General features: G+C 32.7%; 1 pseudogene across 1 annotated transcript; it reads left to right on the top strand.

Annotated features, from left to right (window-relative positions):
- Positions 1 to 1,356: 1,356 nt before the first annotated feature.
- Positions 1,357 to 4,083, top strand: LOC145269096 (E3 ubiquitin ligase Rnf121 pseudogene; annotated as a pseudogene). Its single transcript, XR_013864953.1, has one exon. The product of XR_013864953.1 is annotated as an E3 ubiquitin ligase Rnf121 pseudogene (transcript).
- Positions 4,084 to 25,935: the final 21,852 nt, after the last annotated feature.

Here is a 25,935-nt window from a genome sequence, read left to right as displayed (position 1 = left end):
CCCCCTTTTTGCCTACTTTAAGGGGAGCTGGTTTTTACCTCACATTAAAAACGGCCTTGTGCCTAATTTGCTCAGTGGGGGAGCAAATAAATACCATCTGTTCCGGCAGATGCTGCAAGCTATGACTAGCAAAGACCAGATGTGGGGGCAACCCCACATGCCTGACCTTTAACCAGCTCCCATTTCCCACCTCTCGGGAGCTGGTCCCCTTTTTCCCTTCCCCCTCCCTTCACTCCTCACATTAAAAATCGGCCTTGTGCCTAATTTGCTCGGTGGGGGAGCAAATAAATACCATCTGTTCCGGCAGATACTGCAAGCTATGACTAGCAAAGACCAGATGTGGGGGCAACCCCACATGCCTGACCTTTAACCAGCTCCCATTTCCCACCTCTCGGGAGCTGGTCCCCTTTTTCCCTTCCCCCTCCCTTCACTCCTCACATTAAAAATCGGCCTTGTGCCTAATTTGCTCGGTGGGGGAGCAAATAAATACCATCTGTTCCGGCAGATACTGCAAGCTATGACTAGCAAAGACCAGATGTGGGGGCAACCCCACATGCCTGACCTTTAACCAGCTCCCATTTCCCACCTCTCGGGAGCTGGTCCCCTTTTTTCCCTTCCCCCTCCCTTCACTCCTCACATTAAAAATCGGCCTTGTGCCTAATTTGCTCGGTGGGGGAGCAAATAAATACCATCTGTTCCGGCAGATGCTGCACTTCATTTTCTTGTTCTCTTTCGGTGGAGGCGAAATCCTTCACGACTGAGACAATTTTTATTTTTGTACCTTTTCTTCACATTAAAAAACGACCCTGGTGTCTAACTCTGTCCCGTGGGGAGGCATTGTAAATAGGTACAAGATGGGTGAAATTTAGAGTGAGGGGTGAAAAGAAAAATTGCAGATAGGAGTGGGTGGGGATCTTGGAGGCTTCCTAGTTCGGGAGGGATGAATTCACTCGGCTAGCTAAGAAGAGGCTGAAAATTGATTACACTTGACTAGGCACGTTTCACGCCTAGGCGGGGAACACGTATTCAAATTTGGTTCCTTTTCGTACACACAGACTTGCTACATGTATCCATCTTTTGTCAAATGTCGCACGATTCAGCCTTCTTCTATCATATTTTGATGTCTTCGTACGGGGACAAAAGAAAATGATGCGACACTATTGAGAGAGAGAGAGAGAGAGAGAGAGAGAGAGAGAGAGAGAGAGAGAGTGAGAGAAAGAGAGAGAGAAAGAGAGAGAGAGAGAGAGAGAGAGAAAGAGAGAAAGAGAGAGAGAGTGAGAGAAAGAGAGAGAGATTGTTAGCGTAAAATATTAAAAAACGAATCTCTTTTGCAGACGCCATAAAGAGCGTCGAAATCCAAGGGCGATAACTCTAAACTACCCACATTCAAAGATGGCTGTTCATGTTGACAGTTTGACGGCCGGTTTCTCTCCTGCCGCTGTCAACAGCGTACTCTTGGCCGGACTAGAAGTAATTACTTCTGCCCCACGCGTTAACCTCCAGGCCGAAAGTAAAACCATCGATACAGACGCTCGAAATCGACCATTAAATAATTTCCCAGTTGGTAGGATACCAGGAGGAGAAGGGAGGGGCGGCTATCATCATGCCGTTGCGATACGGCTAAATCGACCGCCCCATTTGATTCCAGCCGGACATGGTCACCTTCACGGACATTTTAATATGAGTATGGACATGTCGAAACTGTCGCCAGACCAACAACACTGGGTACGAGAGCATCAGCGACTACACGAAAAACACAGAGGACACGAGACGATGCATGTGGAGATGCTATTAATCCTGTTGGCGACCTTATTTCTAGCGCAAGTCCTTCTTGTCCAGTGGAAACAGAGATATTTTCGCTCGTACGAAAGGGCTACCCTCTTGGGGATGTGTCTCATCCCGTGTGCATGCAGCATCTACTTTCACTGGTACCGGTTCATCATCGTTTGGACTCTATTTTCCATTGTAACTGGGTTTATCACTTTCAAGGCCACCCGGAAACCCTTAGCAGGTGGCACTCCTCGCCTTGTTTACACCTGGTTTCTTTTTATCTACAAACTCAGTTACGCTCTCGGGATGATCGGCTATTTTATTATCATGTTTACCCTATTCGGTTTGAATATTTTGTTTCTAATCAAGTTCCAAGTCGCCATGGACATCGGCCTCTTGGTGCTTTTTTATGGTCTCTACTTCGGCGTAGTGACCCGCGATTTTGCCGAGGTCTGCTCGGACACGATGGCCTCACGTGTTGGGTTCTACACGCCGTCCGGTTTACCCAATCGCCACTTGGATCGACGACAGTGCGCAGTCTGTGGGCACCCAACCTCCACTAAGCGATTGTCTGCTAGCAACGCCCACAAAAACTGGTACATGCCGCAGAATTCAGAAGAGTCTGACAGTGACTCGAACGAAGAATCCAGGGAATTGTCCGCCGTTCCCGGTGAGAGAACTTATAAGTTGACGTGTGGTCATTTTTTTCACGAGTTTTGCATCCGTGGTTGGTGTATTGTGGGCAAAAAGCAGACGTGTCCCTACTGCAAAGAGAAGGTCGACTTGAAGCGCATGTTTCCGGGTCCCTGGGAACGACCCCATGTCCTTTATGGCAACCTTCTTGATTGGATTCGGTACTTGCTTGTCTGGCAGCCGGTGATTATAGTTCTTGTGCAAACCATTACTTGGACCCTCGGTCTCGAGTGATGCACGCACTTCACTTTGATTTTTAATTTTGTACTTGTGCACTTATTGTACCGCGCTCAAATAATAACGTTATTATTTAGAAAGCCATTCTTAACATGAGGAGGGGAGGGTGAACTCTGTACTTTCACCTAACAATTTAATAAACAAAAGGTTACGTATGCAAAATGCTGACTGTGTTAAAATAATAACGTTATTATTTAGGGTGCTAGTGCACTTACTGATCCGCTCTATTTTTTAAATCGTGTTTCCAAGTTTAATTAAAGTTTTATGATATGGGTTTTTTTTAATTCAATTTTAAGGTTAAAGTATAGAATAGGTAAAAAACACCCTCCCCATGTTAAGAATGGCTTTTTAAATAATAACGTTATTATTTCAGCATGGATCAATAAGTGCACTAGTACTTTATTCAGAAAGCTATTCAGAACACGAGGCGGACGATACTGTTTTGAAACTAGTCTGTACTTTCACCTAACAATAAAAAAAAGATATCGTAAAACTTGAATTTAACTTAAAAATACTATTTTTAAAAAATAGCGCATTACAATACGTGCATAAGCACTTTTTAATTTATTTCTCGCCATGTCTGTTGGAAAAAAACAAAAAACGTTAGAATCAAATTCCGTCCATCTTTGTTTACATTCTTTGTCAACTGATGTTTGTGCTTCACGATGAATTTTTTGCAAACGAACTTGGCTGTTTTTTCAGAATAACAGAATATTTTAAAACTGGTAAACATTAATCAGAAGTGACTTTTCCAGGGCATTCATCGCGAAGCATAAACATCCGCTGACAAAGAACGTAAAAAAAGATGTACGGAACTTGATTTGAACAAAACAAAAAGGTTATATGGGAGGAGGTCAGATTGCCAACAATCATTGTTATAAGATTTCGGTTCAATTATATTATAGGGGCGATTAAAATATCTCCCCGCATTGCTTGGTTCTATCGGGGTGGATAAAAGGATAGATTTCTGTTTTTCAAGAATCACCATCACACATAATAAAAAAAAAAAATCTGTAAGATATACATACCCGTAACAGAAAAGAAAATATCATCCACCCAAAATCGGGTTTGTATTACTATACACACAAGATTCGAAAAAGGCGCCGAACTTTCTGCTTAACACGGTAAGTTTGGGAAAATGAGTTAAAAATAAAAAGTATGCAAAATACTGTTAGAAACTCGCTCAATATATGTTACCGTGACATAGGCTGACATATATTGGGTGGGTTTTTAACAGTATTTTGTAGAGTTTTTTTATTTTTAACTCATTTTCCCAAACTTGCCACGTTCAACAGTGAGTCCGACCCCATTTAAAATTTTCCAATACATCGGTAAACACTGTATGTTTTTCAAGCTGAATAAACATGTTACATTAAATAAAAACACTAACAAATTATCCAGTTTAGTAGAAAAGTAACTTATCTTGCTTTTGATAACATTTATTTGTTATATTTTTTTTGACAACTTTTTTCGAATCTATGTGTACAGTAATACAAACCCCAAAAATCATAAACTAATCAAGTAGTTTTATTTTTAAATAAGAAACTTACATTTTATAGCTAAACACGAGCATCATGACTCTTGAAAAATGTTCTTGACACAATGAAATTGGAAACACTCAAATTTGCTTTAAAATGGGGTGCTTATTCAGATGGGCACAAAGCGATAAACAAAAGTGAAAAAAAACTGATATTTTTTTGTACGACCTTCCCCAAAGTAGTATAAACACCCCCAAACCACCCCATGTTAAGAACGTCTTTCAAAATAAACACCTCCCAAGAACGGTTTTCGTGGTTAGGGGTGTTTATTCTGAAAGCCGTTCTTAACATGGTGAGGTTGGGGTGTTTATAATACGCTGGGGCACATCATAAAAATTTATCGAAAAACTTTTATATTGTACCTATTTGTCACAGAATTAAGTTAGTATTTCACGTTTTATGGCGAAACTACGAGCGACAATCTTGCAATGTTATCTTGAAAAATATTCGGAAGAAACAAGGCAGATAACTCCTAAGCGAGATTTTAGGAAGGCATTCTTAACATGAAACTGGAAACACCCAAATTCGCTTAAAAATGGTTTTCTTTCGGAAAAAATAAAACTACTTGATCAATTTACGTGATTTTTTGGAATATATTTTCTTTTTGTCACGTGTTCATATATAAGACAGATTTTTATTATTTTTATTTTTAGGTGGGGGAGTTCTGGACAAGCAACAAGATATCCAATAATGATGACCATAGATGTCATAATAATTTTGTTTCCATTGTACTATAGGGACCGTTAAAATATCTCAACTATGTCACTTTTTTTTTTTTTACCAAATTTTTTTTTCTTTTTTTTTACCAAATTTTTTTTTTTTTTTTACCAAATTTTTTTTTCTTTTCTTTTACCAAATTTTTTTTTCTTTTTTTTTACCAAATTTTTTTTTTCTTTTTTTTTTACCAAATTTTTTTTTTCTTTTTTTTTACCAAATTTTTTTTTTTTTTTTACCAAATTTTTTTTTTCTTTTTTTTTACCAAATTTTTTTTACTTTTCTTTTACCAAATTTTTTTTTCTTTTTTTTTACCAAATTTTTTTTTTTTTTTACCAAATTTTTTTTTTTCTTTTCTTTTACCAAATTTTTTTTTTCTTTTTTTTTACCAAATTTTTTTTTTTTTTTACCAAATTTTTTTTTTCTTTTCTTTTACCAAATTTTTTTTTTCTTTTCTTTTACCAAATTTTTTTTTTCTTTTCTTTTTACCAAATTTTTTTTTCTTTTACCAAATTTTTTTTTCTTTTCTTTTACCAAATTTTTTTTTTCTTTTCTTTTACCAAATTTTTTTTTCTTTTACCAAATTTTTTTTTCTTTTCTTTTACCAAATTTTTTTTTCTTTTACCAAATTTTTTTTTCTTTTCTTTTACCAAATTTTTTTTTTTTTTACCAAATTTTTTTTTTTTTCCAATTTTCACCCCAAACAAGGTACAGTGCCACTTTGAAGTAGAGGGCTACATAAGTTGCAGGGTTATTATGAAGAGAGATGAGTCTGTTCATATTACACTTGAATTTCTGCATGTCAGTACAGTTGAGAAAGCAGAATCCCGGAAGAAAGTTCCAAAGTCTAGCAGTTCTGGGGGAAAAAAAACTATTGGAGTAGAAGGCTTTCTTACACCTAGGGATCTCTACTGTGGGATTAAGCTGTTTGTCGGGTTTGTCGGGGGTATTCACGTCGAGGGGGTACAAGTGCTTGTAGTTCGTCAGAGCATCCACCATTAAAATACTTGTAGAACAGGCAGAGGGATGCAGCATTTCGTTGATGGGACAGACGCTGAAGCCTAGATGACAGTTCAGGACTTATCAGGTTGGCGACTCTCTTTTGAATCCTATCAATGATTTCAACTGATTTTTTTTTTTTTTGTCAATTCTAATAAGTTATAATGGCAGCTTCCAAATTATGCAGTTTGGAATTACATGAATATTACTGAATTATTGAAAAAAAAACAATTTTAATTGTCTTAGCAGGTGAAAAATTGCCGCCATTTTGTTTAAATCGAAATGGAACTCTTTTTGACCTTTTGAACTCTCCTGTGTCTTACGATCGTTTTCAGCAGATTCTATTTTTTTATTTTCTTTAATAAATAATTTTCCATCTTATCGATTTTCGTAATTTTTTGAAATAATCATCTTAAAAATACGAGGGATACATAGATAGCATTGTTTTCATTTGAAATTCAGTTTTACGACTTCTGAAATCTCGTCCCAGTAGAGTAGAAGCGCTATATTCTGCGCTTCCAGCTAACAATTTAATAATAAAAAAAAGATATTATGAAACTTGAATTTAACCTGAAAAACTATTTAAAAATAGTATGGTAACCAAAGTGCATAAGCACCCCCCCCCCAATTTTTTTTAAAAATAATAATTTAAAAAAAATGTCACAAAAATAATTGGTTCTTCTACGTTACGATAACAAAAACAATATTAAATTTCAAATAAAACAAATGGTACTTACGTAATCATAATGTTGCAAATAGTAGCATATCCAAAAATTAGGAAAAACGACAACGTAGAAAAATAATTATTAACAAAAAACTTGGAAAAGGTTTATAAAATTTTGTCAGACATTTTGAATTATGTTCGTCACGTGACATTAGCAATCTTTTCTAATGGTGAGATTTCATTTGACCCTCTAGGTGACATTGACAAAAATAAAGATTTGTTTTAATTAATATTTCGGAGTTAGACTCCATCCTCAGAATTTTATACATTTTTTTTTTTTCCTCACCATGATGTTAACGTCAAGAAAAAACAGTAAATAATCCACGTGTTGTCTGTCTGCGGTGTTATTTTGAAATGCTAGAAGAATATGCTTGGCGCACATGATATAATTTTGTTTAAGAAAAATTACAATATTTTACATATTTGTTAATAAATGAAGTCATTTTTAAATATGTCATTGTTTTCTTAAAATTCTTAGTAAAATAGTTACCTCCATTAAAACGCAGAGTTAAGCTTCCGAATTCATAATTCGTTAAAAAGCAAAATTCATTTTTCTTTCATTTCAAGACATAATAAAATTTCAAATCAAAATTTTTTTGGGAAAAAAAGAAAACGCCATAAGAGAGTTATTCTTCCAGTCTTTATAGTACAATTGAACCAAATCTTTCATCGTTTTTTTTTCTTTTTAAACCTATTATCACATTTGATTTTGAAAGTTTGTAGAAAAAATCATGAAATTAAATTAAAGAAAAAAAAAAGTGAACACTTTATATTTAAAAAAATACTGATTTCTGGAATAAAACTCGTTTTTTCGGTAATGTCACTAAATCTAGTATCTAGTTGATTGCGGGTCCTGGATATGACCTTAAACTCTATCCGATGGTGAGGCCCCAGCTTGCAGGCCTTAGGGAGTGTGGAGCCACCCTTTAATTGCCATTGCTCCCAGGTCCACTCTGACCCGGAGTGGTAGTACCTGTTAGGGTCTCAACTATGGGTTAAATAGAAACCGACTTAAAAAAGATATACTCTATTAAAAAATTGTTCTTCAAAATCACTAGATTCGGCATTAAATAACTTGATATGCCGTAAAACAAAAACAAACAAACAAAAATAATTTTGAGTTGATTGCAAGAAAAAAATTTGTGTGAAAATTGAAAAATGTTTTTAGTGTTGAATATTATTATACATAGCCTGCTTTTGAGGTAATATTTATTTATTTTTGTAAGCATTTAAATATTTTCTCATTTAAATGCTTACAAAAAAAAAATAAATATTAACTCAAAATCAGGCTATGTATAATAAACACGATTTAAATGCGTAAACATTAGTTAAGAACTAACATAGCAGATATGAAGTGTCAGTGCTTGTGCAGTTTAGCAAAAATATTAAAAAATGAAGCATCTACAAGATGGTAATCTCAGTCTACACTGATCTTTTTTTTCCTCACAATTAACTCAATACTGAATTTAGTGACATTACCTGGTTCTTTACTATAACAGAGGCCTCACCTTTGAGAAATACCACTTATTTTTGGATTTGACTTTGATTTATACACTATGGACTTGTTTATTTGTTTTGTTTTTTAAATAAATATCCATTTTTTAATTTAGTTTGGAAGGTAGAGCATGGTAATCTATTCCACAGAAAGTTCTTAAAAATAAACTTTGTCTATGGAAATTTTGTTTCATGTTAGGAACACCAAAAAAAATGTTCTCTGCAGTTGTGGTAAAAAGACGAGTTTTTACTGTGAATGTTTTTAGTTTAAAATAATTGTTTTAAGTAATATACAGTGCCGGCAAAAAGAAAGTCTGCACTTGTAATTTTTTTCAAAGACTGCAAATTAAAGCTAAATTTAATGTAACTGTTTAAACAACCTATACCTCATTTGATTTGCCTTTTATTCCTCTATAATTTTACCTGTTCATATTTGACTTTTAATTGAAATATTCCAGTGTTCACGTCAATTTAAATATGAACAGGTAAAATTATAGACGAATAAAAGGCCAATCAAATGAGGTATAGTTTGTTTGCATTAAATTTAGCTTAAATTTGCAGTTTTTGAAAGCATTATAAGTGGGGACTTTCTTTCTGCCTCCTGTGTAGATCGTTGGACTTGAATTTAATTTTAAATTGGATTTATTCAACACAATTTACTTTTCGATAAGAATACAATTTTTTTTTTTTAATTTCTTATTCCATGGAGTTTTATATCCTCAAAGGAAACGTTTTTAATCTAGTTGTGATTGTCTAATATTTATACCTGCTTTAAGTTTACAGTATTCAATTTGTAAACTAAAATAAAATTTTTATTATATATATATATATATATATATATATATATATGGGACTCTCCTGTCAGTTTCGACGCATGAGGTTCCAACAACTTATTGTTTAAATTCATTCATGCTTTAAGTGTGGATTCAGTGATGTGGTCGATGGTATGGCTGCTGACCATTTAGCCCTTTATCTTATATATATATTTTTTTTTTTTCTCTCTATTTTCTTTCTCTATTTCTTTTTTTCTCTTCTTAATCACTCTCTCTCCATTATAATATTTTAACTTTATTTAAATTGCCCCCTCCCTCTTTACATCTTATAATTAAAGTTCTGTGTTTTAAGTTTTTTAACTCCAAATTTTAAAGAGTTCCTACCTAAAATAAAAATCCATTATTCATTGAACTTTTGAATAGTCAAGTCGCTGCCTGATGATATCTGTTGTTTGATTGAAACAAGTGGCTATTTATAGCAGCAGGATGTGACCATGTTTATATAACAATAAACAAGTATTATCAGCTCTTTTTATTGAGCACTATCTAACAACCTCGTTGAATTCATTAGTCCATTACTTTTGAATAAAAAAACCCGAGTATATATATATATATATATATATATATAAATATATCCATTAACGTGAAATCACCTTTTTCTTCACCATATTCCCTCTGCTCCACTTTTTGTTATCAAGTAAGATCTTTGACTTACTTTTTGTTTCATCAAATACTTTTATATGCAAAATCCGATCCCGCATTTTGCTAATTCCTACCCTCTGATGAGAAGGAAAGTATTTCTTCGAAACTCCACGGATTAAGGACTATCCACTTATCAAGTGTTTCCTTTTCAGATTAAATATGTTTTTAACTCTTTTTCAACATGTTTTATTAACTGTTTGCTCTTATATATATATATATATGTGAATAAAAAGGAAAAACCTAAAAGAGTAAAAACAAAAATAAAATCAATGTTTCGTCCCTATTTCAGGGGATAGCATCAGGATTTCTATGCGAGGATGTACAGGAAGACGGTCATATATCACATGCGAAAGAGGAGAAGTTCAGTTCTCTTTCTGTTCTGGAGAGAAAAACTCGCCTAGAAATCCTGATGATGTCCCCTGAAATAGGGGCGAAACGTTGATTTTATTTTTGTTTTTACTCTTTTAGGTTTTTCCTTTTTATTCACATAACGTCTAAAGCATCGTTTATATCTTGCTTTATTTTATTCATATATATATATATATCATCATCATCATCATCATCATGCAGTCCGTCAGATAAGGAATATAAAAATTTCAACTTAAAATTTTTGCATTCTTCGTCAAACAATAAATTTGTCGCTAATTTTTTAAGTTACTGAATTTAATCCCAAGTTTTCAAATCAAGCAAACACAGATAGTAAATGTTTATGAAATTATAATGTTTTTGTCCTTTTAATAAGGTTAAATTCAGTAGAAAGGCGCAAATAAAATTCAAGTGAAACCCTTTCTATAAATTCAATTCTAAACTATAGAAACACTCCAAGTATGAGATAGGGTAAAAAAAAAAAATAATTTTGATGTGAAGAAAAAGCGAAGGAACAATATAGGTGAAAAAATGATTGAAAATTTATTTTCAGTTTAATTTTATTTTAATTTATTGAATTTAATCCCAAATTTTCCAATCAAGCCCCCCCCCCAAAAAAAAATATATATATATATTCAAAATGGCGTAATTAAAAAATATAAAGGTATTTGCAGCTTCTCTTCCAATTTTCGGATTTTAATAATGTCAAATAACATTTCAATTCCTTTTGACGGATTGATTGTTGCTATTTCTTCTGATGAGTTAAGGGCAAAATAGATTCATTGATTGATATAATAATTAAGTGATTGATTTTGCGCTACGAAACAGATACTGTTAAGAATTGTAGAAGTCAACAGAATTAAAGGAATAAATTATAAGATGGTCAACATCATGAATTTTGGAATATAACTTTTTGTCATTTATTCTCTATATTGCTCTGTAATTACATTGAGCTTCTTAAATAAGGATTGATATATATTATAAGAAAATGTATTTCTACAGAAATATATATATATATATATATATATATATATATATATATATATATATATATATATATATAGCTGTACTTTAAATAATTTTTATTTCCTCGATCTGTTCAACTGAATTGCTTTGTATCCCATTTCAAGTGGATTGTAATTGTCATATCCCTCAATCTCTCGGATTGCTGTATAATTGAGGGCCATTATTCTTGATGCTATGTTTTTTTTACTGCAAATTTGATGCTTATCCCCTGTGTGGATAAGGAGACTTGATATCAGTAAAACTCCATATTCATCTCAAAAACGATTGTACGCCAAAATGTTTTTAAAATAATGATGAAAAGAAGTTCTTTTTAAAAAAAATATTCCATAATGCATTCGTCAACAGATATTGAATCATGTTGAATCGCAAATGAGCCATAATATTTGATTTTTCTCTCTAAACTTTCATTCTAATCAAAAATTACTCTACACCCACCGTTTTAAAAAGGCTTAAAAAAGCTTTGGCAGGACCATTTTTTAATATATATATTAGCAGGTCACATGGTGTTGCCCGGTCATAAGATACACTTGAATATGATATTTTAATTCATGCAGACGACTGAGACAATTTTTATTTTTGTACATTTTCTCCACGTTAAAAAACGACCCTGGTGTCTAACTCTGTCCCGTGGGGAGGCATAGTAAATAGGTACATATTTTTCATTATAGTGACCATTCTCAATTGATTATTATTATATTTCACCTAATGTAGTGTAGTGAGATCAAAACAACAAAATATATATATGACTTGGATGCCATTAGCTAGAATCGAAATATATATATATATATATATATATATATATATATATATATATATCAACCTTCTTCTGACTCACGTGTCTCATCTTTATCCTTATCCTTGACGTATTTCTCTTACCCTATATATCTTTGATATCTCTTTCTTCCCCCCTCTGACTTCCTCTCTCTCTTTCTCTCTCACTATATATATATATATATATATATATATATAATGAATATTAATAAATCTCATTTAATAATTATTTTTATATCAAACGACACGAGTGTTTTATGCTTTTGCAACCATCAGTGTAGGAACTTATAGTTACTGCTGATCGAATTCATGTCTCAGTTTTTCTAAATCTTTGCCCCATTCTCCTTGCGTGTATTTCTTACCATATCTATCTCTAGCTCTTCATATTCCTCTCTCTCTCTCTCTCTCTCTCTGTTCTGCGATCTCATTTGTTTCTCATTTTCTATTCTTGCACCCTCTCTCCTTTACGTTTATTTACTATTCTATCTCTTTATTTTCTGATATCTTGCTTCGCTCTTCTCTCTCTCTCATATATATATATATATATATACATACATATATATATATATATATATATATATATATATATATATATATATATATATACGAGCAAACAGTTAATAAAACATGTTAAAAACACTTTGAAAAAGAGTTAAAAACATATTTAATCTGAAAAGGAAACACTTGATAAGTGGATAGTCCTTAATCCGTGGAGTTTCAAAGAAATACTTTCCTTCTTATCAGAGGGTAGGAATTAGCAAAATACGGGATCGGATTTTGCATACAAAAGTATTTGATGAAACAATAAGTAAGTCAAAGATTTTGTATGCAAAATTTGATCCCGCATTTTGCTAATTCCTACCCTCTGATGAGAAGGAAAGTATTTCTTCGAAACTCTGCGGATTAAGGACTATCCACTTATTAAGTGTTTCCTTTTCAGATTAAATATGTTTTTAACTCTTTTCAACATGTTTTATTAACATATTTTATTAACTGTTTGCTCCTATTATAAACTCTATCTCCTATTTGGTTTTATCGAGCTTTTACATCTGGTTGAGATTAATTTATAAATATTAATTCTTTAATATTTATAATATACTTTAGTTTTACCATCTTGGATCATTTTGGTAAATTTAATTGTAATTTTTATTTTATATATATATATATATATATATATTATATATGGTTTAATATAATAATCGACAGAGAATTGTCTCTATAGTAATTACAAATATATATATACACACAATATTTATTACAACACTATATCTACATATTTCAAGGTCATACCAGTGGTTTCATTGCGCTGGTACGACCTTGAAATATGTACATTATAGTGTCATAATAAATATTGTGTCTTCAGCTTTCACATCCACGATCGAGCACTTTATTGGATTTTTTTTATCGCCTCCTGACACGCTCTCTCTCTCTCTCTCTCTCTCTCTCTCTCTATATATATATATATATATATATATATATATATATATATGCCGATTAAGCTACACTGAATATTCGGCGCTTCATCCACTCTAGGACTCCTCAGGCTTATGCGCATAAGCCTGAGGAGTCCTAGAGTGGATGAAACGTCGAATATTCAGTGTAGCTTAATCGCCATATATATTTTATAAGTTACTAACTAGCTCTACCTATGTATTGAGAACTTTTGAAGTAAATACTTAAAGTTTACGCGTAAATTTATACTTTCGTATATTAATTTTATGTGATTAAATGAATTAGTTATATATAATTTTCTTTTTATATAAATAGTCATATCTTGCTATGATGTGCAGACCGTTTCAATCCTTATTGATTTTGTCAGGCAAGAAAATTAAAAAGATTTAAGAGTATTTTTAATTTTAGAGGAGAAACAGTAACCATGCCTTAGATCAGACATGGCATGTAAATGTATTTTTTCTCCTCTAAAATCAAAAATGCTCTTAAATGTTGCATCTCTCTGCCTTTTCTACAAGTATTTTAGTGGTGAATGCTCTGACGAACTGCAATCACTTGTGCCCCCACGACGTGAGCACCCTCGACAAACCCGACAGGCTGCTAAATCCCACCCCCACACTGTAGAGATCCCTAGATGTAAAAGATCTTTTTACTCCAATAGTTTCTTCCCCAGAACCGCAAGACTCTGGAATTCCATTCCAGGTCCCTGCTTCCCCAACAGTACTGACGTGCAGAAGTTCAAGTGTAACGTGAACCGACACCTTGCTTCCCAAATCCCTACATAGTACCCCAGTAGTTGCTGCCCCTGATAGTAGCCCCCTACACCAAAGTGGCAATTTGCCTTGTTTGGGGTGAAAATGTAATAAAAAAAAAAAAAAAAAAAAAAAAAAACTTTTTAATTTTCTTGCCTGATTGAAACGGTCTGCAAATCGTAGCAAGATATGACTGCATTTACTTAAAGAAAATAAAAAATTTATAATTTGCTCTTTTGACTATCAACGACCCTTGTTAGAATTCAGTGATTCTAATTTTTTAAATATTTTTCAATCTGGAATATATATATATATATTCTGCATCCTTTTTTGCAAGATGAAATCGCCTGAACAACAAAATATATATATGACTTGGGTGCAAAAATTCAGACAAAATTCAAGTGAGCAAGCCCACAGAGATCTTACATGTACTGTGTTCCCACTTGTGTTAGTATAGTCATGTGGAAGATCTGCATTGTAATATTTCAGGGAATATCCCATCGTCAGATGTGTTGAACTTTCAAAAGTGCATATTATGACTGTTGTACAAATGAGAAAATTCAGTGGAAATTGGAATTTAATTTATTTGTTTTAAATCTATTATTTAAACTTAATGATATAGGATTGTGTTGATGCCCAATTTTTTAAAATTTTATTTTTAATATTTTAGTTTATTTTCTTGCATTAATCGTAAACATTCGAAATTGATTTTGAAGCCTTAACGTTTGCGGATGGAAGTAAAGTTTTTGAGCAAAGATCAAGTATCATGGTTCAGTTGTGCTCCTAAACTGAAGCAAAGTATTTAAAAGAATCAAAATATCTTCTTTTTTTTTATAACAAATTGTTTTGTTTTTTTTTAAATTATAACAAATTGTTTTTTTTTTGTTTTTTTTTTTAATTATAACAAATTGCTTTTTTGTTGTTTTTTTTTTGCAACGAAATCGCTAAAAAAAAAACTGTAACAAAACCGTGTTGCTTTCATAACAGTTGCTAACATTCCAGCATGCTCCCCTTTTGAGAACACACACAAACAGGTTATATCGCTTTTCTCCATTAAAAAATATGTATATATAGTGACTGTATCACTGTAGTTGCTGAAATGAAAATTCACTGAAAGTGCTTATTGACATGCAGAGTGTAATTATAGTGTATTTATACAAAAATCAATGGCTACATGTGTGCATACATGTTTAGAGAAGCAGCTTTTCCAAAGGACTTGCAGCAGAAACATGTATGCGCATATGTAGGCCATAATGTTTGTATAAATAAACATACTATATATATAGATATATATATGTATATGTATATATATATATATATATATATATGTGATGAGAATAATGGAATGAGTCTTCGGACGAAATAAAGAAATAAAAAAGAAACAAACCGAGTTATGTGTTCATCAACGTTTTGTCTTTATTTCAAGACTTTCTCTGAATGAATCATTCATTTATTCCTCCTTTATTTCTCTCTCTCTCTCTCTCTCTCTCTCTCTCTATATATATATATATATATATATATATATATATATATATATATATATATATATATTTGTTAAAATATAATTATCCACTTTCGTATAGATAAATGAATTTATTCAAAAAGTATTGCAAAACAAATAACATATATATGTCTGAGTAAACTTCGAAACTAATATAACAATGGTTAAAAATTTAGAACACCGCTGTGAGGTGTGTGAATTGGTAATGTGGGCTATATTTAGTTTAATTTATTGTAAATATACAAAATTTTACATTACAAGTGAAACAGTTGCATTTGGGAGTGATTTTTTTATTAGAAATACTAAAATGCTTATCTTTTGGATTATGGGAGAGACCACATGAAGGTTGCCAACATTCAAAGGAAAAGTGATTTTTGTGGAACGAACTGGATTCGAACCTGGGACACCCATGTTTTTAGTTGATGTTGTTAACCACTTGACCACCGTCACCCCTCTCCCAAATAGTTATCCCCTCGCCTTGCATGAAGGATTTTCATGCAAGAGACAATAGAATCATCCCTTCTCCAAAATGAAAAGATAATACCTGGGAGAATGGCCTCTTAAGACCAAGCAGATTCTACACTTTGATCCTTGCCTGAAGAAATTTAACATTCCACAAACTGAAAACTGGTATAATTGATGGAAAACCACAATGGTGCCAGTTTGAAAATTATTTATTAGAAAAATTGCAGAGAGTGGGCATTTGTGGATCCACCCTTATATATATATATATATATATATATATAGTTTGAACACTCTAGATTGTCTAGTTCTTAATTCCTTTCATTCTCATAGTAATTGTTTTGTGGCCCGGAGGTAAAGGCTTGGCAAATGGAGTTGAAGTTGGCTTCATGGCTGGATTTAAATCTCCCGCCCAGCAGGAATTATCCTACACTGGTGATTGCGTAAGCATGAAACACTAGTGTCTATAGGTAAAAAGAATAAGTGTTATTTATTATATATATATATATATATATATATATATATATATAATAAGTGTTATTTAATTATATATATAATATATATAGTCCTGGACCAAATCATAAGATCACTTAAGAAAGTAAGCGTTTACGCATATTATCAAATTTTTAATCAAACAAATGGTTGAAACCATTGCCAAAAGGGAAAATATGATGGAAAAAAAATGAAATCTGTTTCATTCGAAACCTTAACCCTGATCTAATAATTATTTTTTAAAAAACAAACATGGTCGAAATGATAAGACCACTGATAATTTATCTAACAAAAGGCAATTATAAATTACTAAAAAGGGTCTTGGTATTTAGTATAGCCTACATTATTATGAATTACTTCAAAAATTCTCTTTGGCATGCTTGCGACTAAGTTTTTTTTATCAGTTGCGAAGGAATTTTATCCCATGTACTGAAAACTGAATCAGAAAGTTCCTTTATCGAATCATACTTTCATATGTTTCAGTGACCACCCTGCTAGGGAAAATCACATCATCAGGTCAAGAATATCTCTGGAGATATTCTTGACCTGATGATGTGATTTTTCCTAGCAGGGTGGTCACTGAAACATATTTGCATATGTGTAGCCACTAGTTTTCATATTTAATATATATATATATATATATATATATATATATATATATATATATATATAATACATACATATATATATATATAACTACTTAATTTACTCACATAAAATTAATATACAAAAGTATAGATTTATGCGTAAAATTTAAGTATTTACTTCAAAAGTGCTCAATAAAGAACCCCAACATCTATTAAACTTTAGAAGAGAAATAGCAAACAACTGTGTTCACAAGATAAAATTTACTCTAGGATAGCGATATAAAATAGTTTTAAAACTAACAAAAACAATAGAAAATAAACAAATAAATAAATTAAATAAACATGAATATACATCAATGATCACACATATATGTATGTATGTATATATATATATATATATATATATATATATATGTATATATATATGTGCATATATATGTGTGTACACATATATATATTTATATATAAACTAACATTAAAAAAAACACTAACCTAGATTTAAAACAGATCAAGAAACTAAATATCCAGGCTAAATAGAGCACACACAAAGGAACGGGTCAACCAGAGGTCAAATAGGTCTTTGTCTGATAAATGCATTCTCATTGGCTGATAGGAAGGGCGCAGTGGATACTAGAAAGCTGATTGGCTAACTAAAATTACAATAGAAGATGTACATATAAAAACAACAAACAACCACAGAATTCGCGCATAAGCCTGAAGAATCCTAGAGTGGATGAAACGCGGAATATTCAGTGTAGCTTAATCACCATATACATTTTTATAACTTACTATATATATATATATATAAAAAATAAAAGTTACAATAAGTTTACTAAGGTAATCAAAATGGTAAACTTAAAATATATTATAAATATTAAAGAGTTAATATAATTTTTTTGATTCATCCAGCCTTGACAGACGTGTTTCAAATATTATCTCTTTCTTTTTGATTTGGAATTCATTCCATTTGCGCTTTTTTCCAAGGAACTCTGTCTTTTGGATGATTTTGGACCATTTGGAATTTACCCAGTGGATTGAAATTTTAAATTCGAACGTTTTGGATTTTACCATTTTTGGATTTTTACCCTTCACCGGACTATCCATTCATGTGAAATCTTTTTATTATTTTTCTTTTGCCTCCTGTTCCCCTTACCTCACCCTTTTTTTAACCAAGTAAGATCTCTGACTCACTTGTAGTTTCATTAAATACTTTAATATGCAAAATCCGATCCTGCATTTTGCTAATTCCTGCCCTCTGATGAGAAGGAGAGTATTTCTTCGAAACTCCGTGGATTAAGGACTATCCACTTATCTTGTGCTTCCTTTTTTAAAATTAAATATGTTTTTAACTCTTTTTCAAGATGTATTTTAACATATTTTATTAATCATTTGTTCATATATATATATATATATATATATAGGTTGAATAGTCTGGTTTCCTAGATGTAAATCCAATGAAACTCGTGTGATTATTAAAGAGTGCTCAATGCAGGACAGAGCTGGTATATATAGTCTGTTTATTATACAAACATTATTGGTTGCATATGTGCATACATGGTTTGGTGGAATCCCAATTCCGAGAGATCCACCTCATCAGACCAGGAAAGGAAATTGAAATGAAAAGCAAGCTTCATTCATTTTGTATATAAAAAAAGTATATCCGGGCGTGAAGTGGGTCTCTTTAAATTGGGACTCTACTGAAACATGTATGCACATATGTAACTAATAATGTTTGTATAATAAACATAATATATATATTAAGCAAAGCCCATTGTTGGTTTGCTTGAGGAGAAATATTTACGGGCACTGATCTGTGGTCCGATGGTTAGAGCTGCCAACTGTCAACACGATGGTTTTAGGTTCGATCCACGGCTGGGTAAAGGTGTATGTCTAGCCACACTGATGAGTTGTGATACTACGAAACAGTACTGTATGTGGATGACTAAGATATATATAACCAATTTACATGGTTGTGACACTGGACATGTTAAAACCAGAAGTCCTCCTCAGGTGACTTAATAAATGGTTGCTTTCCACAGATGAAACCAGTTCTATGTAAATTTGTTTACATTAATAAATATCCTGCTCTTCTTTTATTGAGCACTCTTAATAACCTCATTAAATTCCTTTGTTATCAACCTGGTATATACATATTTTTTCATTTTTAAATATATATATGTATTCACAGACAAGCACTTGCTTCATTTTTATAAGACTCATCAGTGTGGCTATATAACCTTCTGACTGCACAACTTGAATCTTATACCTTAGATCTCAATCGACACACCCAAGTTTCAACTGTACGAACGCGAAGGATAGATACCACATATTATTAGTACACTACAGTATCCCAAGGGTTCCACGTCAAGGGAAAGGAGATAGGTTTGATAGATACAATTCTTCTCAGGAGTGCTCAACCTTTAAGAGAGTTAATCAAATAAATAAAATGCAAAATGTGTGTGTGTATGTCTTACAAAAACTTTCGACAGATGCGATGGATCCTCACAAGATCGGTATCGTTTTCAAATATCGGAAAATTGGCCAAAAACATTCATTCCTTCACCCTCAACTGGGCAGTTTTGTACAAGGAGGGGATCGCTTTTTTCACTGACATTTTAGCAAGCCATCATCACTACGTTTGAATTCAACGCTTTTGACTTCCGGTTGCGCAATGGAGACATTTTTTTTTTTTTTTTTTCTCCTTTGCGTTACGCATTCGAGCCCGCCTGCCTACCTTTTTTTTTTTTCGGGCTTCCTTACTCTACACACCCGGGCAATGCCAAGTACCCCCGCTAGTAATAAATATAATCAAAACTTGTTTTAATGCATCATATCTCCGTCTTAATCTCTCAGACAAGCTCTGTGTTTGTGTGTGTTTATATTTCTCGCCTATGCGTAACTTTGATAAATACATGTTTATTTATTTATTTTGTTATTTATTGTTGATCAAATATTTACTGAAATCATAAAAAAAATGAAAAACTGAAACAAATTTTTTTTTTTCTTTTTCAAATCTGATTCACAAAACCAAAAAAAAAATGCCTGTATAATTGGATGCACACTTTTTATTTGTTACGTTGAACGCAACTTCCAAGTTTTACATCTTTGTATTAATAAAATTATCAAACAAGATCTTGAGTGTGTCTGTGTTTCTCGCTTATACGTAACTTTGATAAGTGTGTGATTTATTTATTATGAACTTGTTTGTTTGTTTTTTTTTTATTTATAAATATCCATTTTTAATTTAGTCTCAAAGGCAGCTCATAGTAGTAATATATCCCACAAATGGGAAAAAAACTTTGTTCATGGAAATTATATTTGATGTAAGGGACACGGAAGAAAAAAAACATTCTTTGCAGTTGTGGTAAAAAGATGAGTGCATGCTTTTAGTGTAAATTAATTGATTTAGGTAATATATATATATATATATATATATATATATATATATATATATATTAATCGTTTACTTCTCAGGTACATGATATCATAAAAAACCTAGACACCTCAAAAGTATGTGGACCCGATCTCATCCCGGCTGTGCTATTAAAAAAAATGCTCCGCTGAGGTTGCTCCAGTTCTCTCCAAACTTTACAATAAATGCCTTAACAAATCTTCCTTTCCCAACTGCTGGAAAACCGCTTCTGTGGTACCAGTCTTCAAGAATTCTGGCGAAAGAACTGACCCATTAAATTATCGCTCCATTAGCCTCCTCCCACTTTTCGCCAAAATATTTGAGTCATTAATTAATGAAACCCTAGTCAAACACCTTACAGCTGCTAAACTCCTGACTGACAATCAATATGGATTTAGGCAAGCCCGTTCCACAGCAGACATCCTAACTGTAGTCTCTGAACGTATATACCGTTCATTAGACAAAACAAGGGAGGGTAGAGTGGTAGCCCTCGATGTATCTAAGGCTTTTAACAGGGTATGGCATGAAGGTCTTCTCAGGAAAATCAGACCATATGGTATCACTGGAAGAATCCATAATGTAATTAAATCTTTCTTAAGTAAGAGAAAACTCTAAGTTGTCCTCGACGGTCGTACATTTGATATAAATGTGGGATACTTTAGGGATCTATCCTCAGACCTTTATTATTCCTAATTTTCATAAATGATCTCCTTGATAAAATTGTTTCTGAGATGGGTATATTTGCTGATGACACCACTCCCTATAGCAGGCATGAGGGGAAAACAAATGAACACATATCTAAGGAAATGTCAGAAACACTAGAGGATGACCTCCAATCTTTAGTGGAATGGAGACAAAAATGGATTAGCTTGTTTCCTTCAATAATTACAAGAAACCTTCCCTACCACCAATAGTAATGGCCAAGAACACATTACCCAAAAGTACTTCCTTTAAACTCCTCAGCCTAATCTCTACAAGGAGCATAAACTGGAATAGATACATTGAGAGCATTGCCAAGGCTGCTGCAAAGAAGAAGGGCTCTCTCTACCGTGCTAGAAAACTACTTATGCCTGAAAGTATCCTATACCTCTATAAGGCCACCATTCGCCCATGTACGGAGTACTGTTGTCATATTTGGGCTGGTGCATCTGCTGCTTGTCTCTCACTCCTGGACAGGGTTTAGAAGAGAGTCTCCAACCTGATATGTCCTGAACTGTCATCTAAGCTTTAGCTTCTGACCCACCAACGAAATGTTGCATCCATCTGCTTGTTCTACAAATACTTTAATGGTGAATACTTTGACGAACTACAAGCACTTGTACCCCCTCGACATGACTACCTCCTACAAACCCGACAAGCAACTAAGTCCCACCCCTTCACAGTAGAGATCCCTAAGTGTAAGAAAGCTTTCTACTCCAGTAGTTTCTTCCCCAGAACTGCTAGACTTTGGAACTCCTTTCTGGGATTCTGCTTTCCCAACTGTACTGACATGCAGAAGTTCAAGTGTAATGTGAACAAACATCTTGCAACTCATCTCTCTTCATAATGTCCCTGCAACTTATGTCCCCGATAGTAGTTCCCTACTTCAAAGTGGTACTGTGCCTTGTTTGAAGTAAAAATTGATTAAAAAAAAAAAAAGTTGTGAAGTTGTGGTAAAAAGATGGGTGCATGCTTTTAGTGTAAAGTAATTGTTTTAGGTAATATATATAAATATATATATTTATATATATATGATTGCAACGTCTTGTCAGACGAGTGCCACTCCCTCAGACACTTAAAGTCCATGAGCCCAAAAATGACTTCCATCGCCACAGGACCATTTTTATAGACAAATGCCTGAGGGAGTATCTATACACAGATGATGTTACAGAGTCTTAGCTTTGTACGACAGCTAAGTCTCTCTCTCGGTTCAAAATGTTTAGATCCAGCAACAAGCAAGAGCAAGATAGCCAGCAATAAGTTAAACTGCAGACCAGGTTAATGCGGGTACGTGTTTCCCACTTTATGGTTTTTTAAATCAGAGATTTGTTTCTCCTAGAAAGGTTGCCTTCACCACAGCTTACGGGAGCCCTCTTCACCCCAACACACACATACATACACACAAACACACATGGTGCTAGTTGGCCGTTGATCTTGAAAAAGAGTTCATTCGCCCTTTGAAAGGTCTTGTTTTTAATCCTTCAGGGAGACTCCTCACCAAACAAGTCTGGTGGGGGAACCAGTTTAGTCGCCAGTGACCCGACCATGAGGCAGGTAGTACTGGGTTACATGGTACCAGTAGCATATGACATGACCTGACTAAATATATATATATATATATATATATATATATATATATATATATATATATATATATACACATCAAAATACATTAAAAAATCTTTCTGATAATAAATTTATTTTTTATAATGGAACAATATTTTTGAAAATTAATAAATGACCAACTGAAAAACTTGATATTTGGAAAATTATTACATAACACACATGTATTGTTATATATATATATATATATATATATATATATATATATATATATATATATATATATATATATATTAGGGTTGGGACGATTAATTGGAATTGGAAAAAGTAGTCATATTCACTTTAGCCATCCATTTTTTTATGAGTTTTGACACATGGATGCTGCAATTGTCTTGCTGTAGAATGAAATCATTCCCCATCTCTCTTCTTATCCTTGGTAGGGCTTTCTCGTCCAGCAACTGTTTGTAGCTTTCACATTTCTGTTGTCATTTCAGCCACTCCAACCATATATTTCCATTAGCAAAGATCATACCCCAAACGATAACTCCTCCTCCTCCTTCTATCTGCCATTTGTTCAGTACAACAGACTCACCCCTTCTCGGCCAAGTACACCATCCATTGGGCCATCAAACTTGAAATGTTTCTCATCAGTAAATATAACCTTCTTAAAGTCAACATGCTTGGTTAACCACTTTTTAGCACTCTCCAGTCTTGCTCCTTTGTGTTTCTTTGTTAGTGTAATTTTTTTCTTAGCTGTTGCATACTTCAAACCAGTCCTATGCAGCGTTCTTTGTATTGTTCGGACGTTTACATCCAATTCACATTTCTCCTTCACTTTTCTTGCTGTAACTTTTTCTTCATATGTCAAAAACCTCTTGCCAATTGATCTTTTCCGTCCTCTCTTCTTTTTCTGCTCAGAGTTTGTCTTCAGCATGTATTTGACGATTGATTTTGACAGCTTCAAATCTATGGCGATCCTGCTGATGCTGAGACTATCTTCCCGCTTCTTCCATACCAAACAAACGACTTTTGAATACATTTTACCTCATTAAACTTAATTATTTTGTCAGTAGAATAGAACAGATAATTGATTCTAATGATGACAGCTAAGTGTGTAAGCAGACAAGGCTGCTGGAAAAATGGTGGGATCTTTCTATCGATCCAGTAGATATCTCACTACTGATGCAATTCTCTATCTATATAAGAGCCAGGTACGTCCAAGGATGGAATATTGTTGCCACATCTGGACAGGAGCTGCTAGAAAGGACTTGTCCTGCCTTGATAGAGTTCAAAATAGACTTCGTAGCCTCGTAGGAGATGCCCTTTTCTCCTCCTTGCAACCTCTATCTCACAGAAGAGATGTTGCGAGTTTGTCTTTGTTGTATCGTTATTTTCATGGAAAGTGTTCGACTGAGCTTCAATCTATGGTCCCCCCTCGCCAAACTTTCACAAGAAACACTCGTCTAGCTGTAAACACTATCAATAATCCCCCCACTCTTTATCTGTGCCTAAACCTAAACGTATATTCCATGAACAAAGCTTCTTTCTTAGAACTGCACGCCTGTGGAATTGTCTTCCGTTTTCCTGCTTTCCGGCTGTCTACAATATGGTTGTCTTCAAGTCTAACGTAAATAAGTTCTTGATGAGCCGTTCCATATGTTATCAAATTAACCAAATTTTCATTACTAATGATTACTATATTGTCCAATTTCTACTGTACACTCTTTAACCCTTATCCTTGAGTGGCCTCTTGGCCTTGATAATGTGGTGATTCCTGTGTAAAAAAAAAAAAAAAAAAAGAAAATTTGCACACAGCAACATATACATGAACACAGCTCTTAATAAAGTAGGCTTTTTTGTCAATTCCAAAAAATAGTGTTGCGCAAGTTTTCACAAAAATCACAAAAAACTAAAATGCCTTTGTATATTTTTATATAAAGGAAAATTAGATGTAAATTCACTAAATTAAGATTTTTTCAACAAATTTATTTTTCAACAAAAAATACAAAAATTAAAAAAAATTTCCCTTATTCCATGAAGTTTCAATGAATAGCTCATATCCTCAAAGGAAACTTTTTTCATCTGGTTGGGATTGTGTAATAGTTGCTTTAAGTTTATAGTATTAAATTTGTAGACTGAAATTAAATTTTTGTTGTGTGTGTGTGTGTGTATATATATATATATATATATATATATATATATATAAATATATATATATAAATATATATATATATATAAAAATATATATATATATAAAAATATATATATATATATATATATATATATATATATATATTTATATATTGTTTAAATTTCATTCAGAAAAACATCATTTTTCAGAACAGACATTTATTGTTTGAATAAAGAATACAGATCAGATTTTTTTCCTTAACCCATGGATTTTCGATGTAGGCTCATCTCTTCAGAGGAAAAGTCATTAATAAATATTAGATCTAATTCGAAATAATATTGCTGTTTAGCAATTTATGAAATTTAAACAAAAAAACTAGAAAATACATTTGCTTTATCAAATATATATTTTTGGCTGGAATTGTCCTGTATGATATTACCTCCGAAAAATATTCTGTAAGATTCGATACCTCACGATTAATTAATCTGTGTTCCTATTCACCCCAGGATTCTTATATTTCTTATATATATATATATATATATATATATATATATATATATATATATATATATAAGAATGTAGTTATCCTGTTAAAAACTGACAAAAGTTATAGCCTGTTGACTTAGAATGAGTGATGAGTGCTCTATGCCAATGCTAAATGGAAGGTTAAATTTGTGTTCATTTTCGCATTAAATACTAGTCCTTAACTGTGTTTCAAATGGATACCATAATACTTAGTTCGCTGCACCTTATCATAACAACAGTCCATACAGAATTTCAGCCAGATAGGTCCAAGAAAAATTACAATGGACATACAAAGATAAATATAATATTGATATATATATTATATTTCTCTTATATAAATGTAAAAAATATTAAAAAAAAATAAATAAATAACCCTTATCCCCGAGGGGTTTCCACGCCTTGAAAAGTGGTGACCTCCATGTAAAAAAGAAAAATATTAAAAGCAATAATTTAAGTCTGAATAATCCACAGAATAGAAAGGAAATTTTTGAAAATTTTATTTACAAATTTTTTACACATTCTTTCAATTATTTTTCTCTCTGCCAGTAATAT

The sequence above is a fragment of the Euprymna scolopes genome, chromosome 45, assembly GCF_053919585.1.
Source record: "Euprymna scolopes isolate OS-2025 chromosome 45, ASM5391958v1, whole genome shotgun sequence".
Lineage (NCBI taxonomy): Eukaryota > Metazoa > Mollusca > Cephalopoda > Sepiida > Sepiolidae > Euprymna > Euprymna scolopes.
The sequence above is the reverse complement of the archived record's forward strand: the minus strand, read 5'-3'. Positions and strand labels throughout refer to the sequence as shown.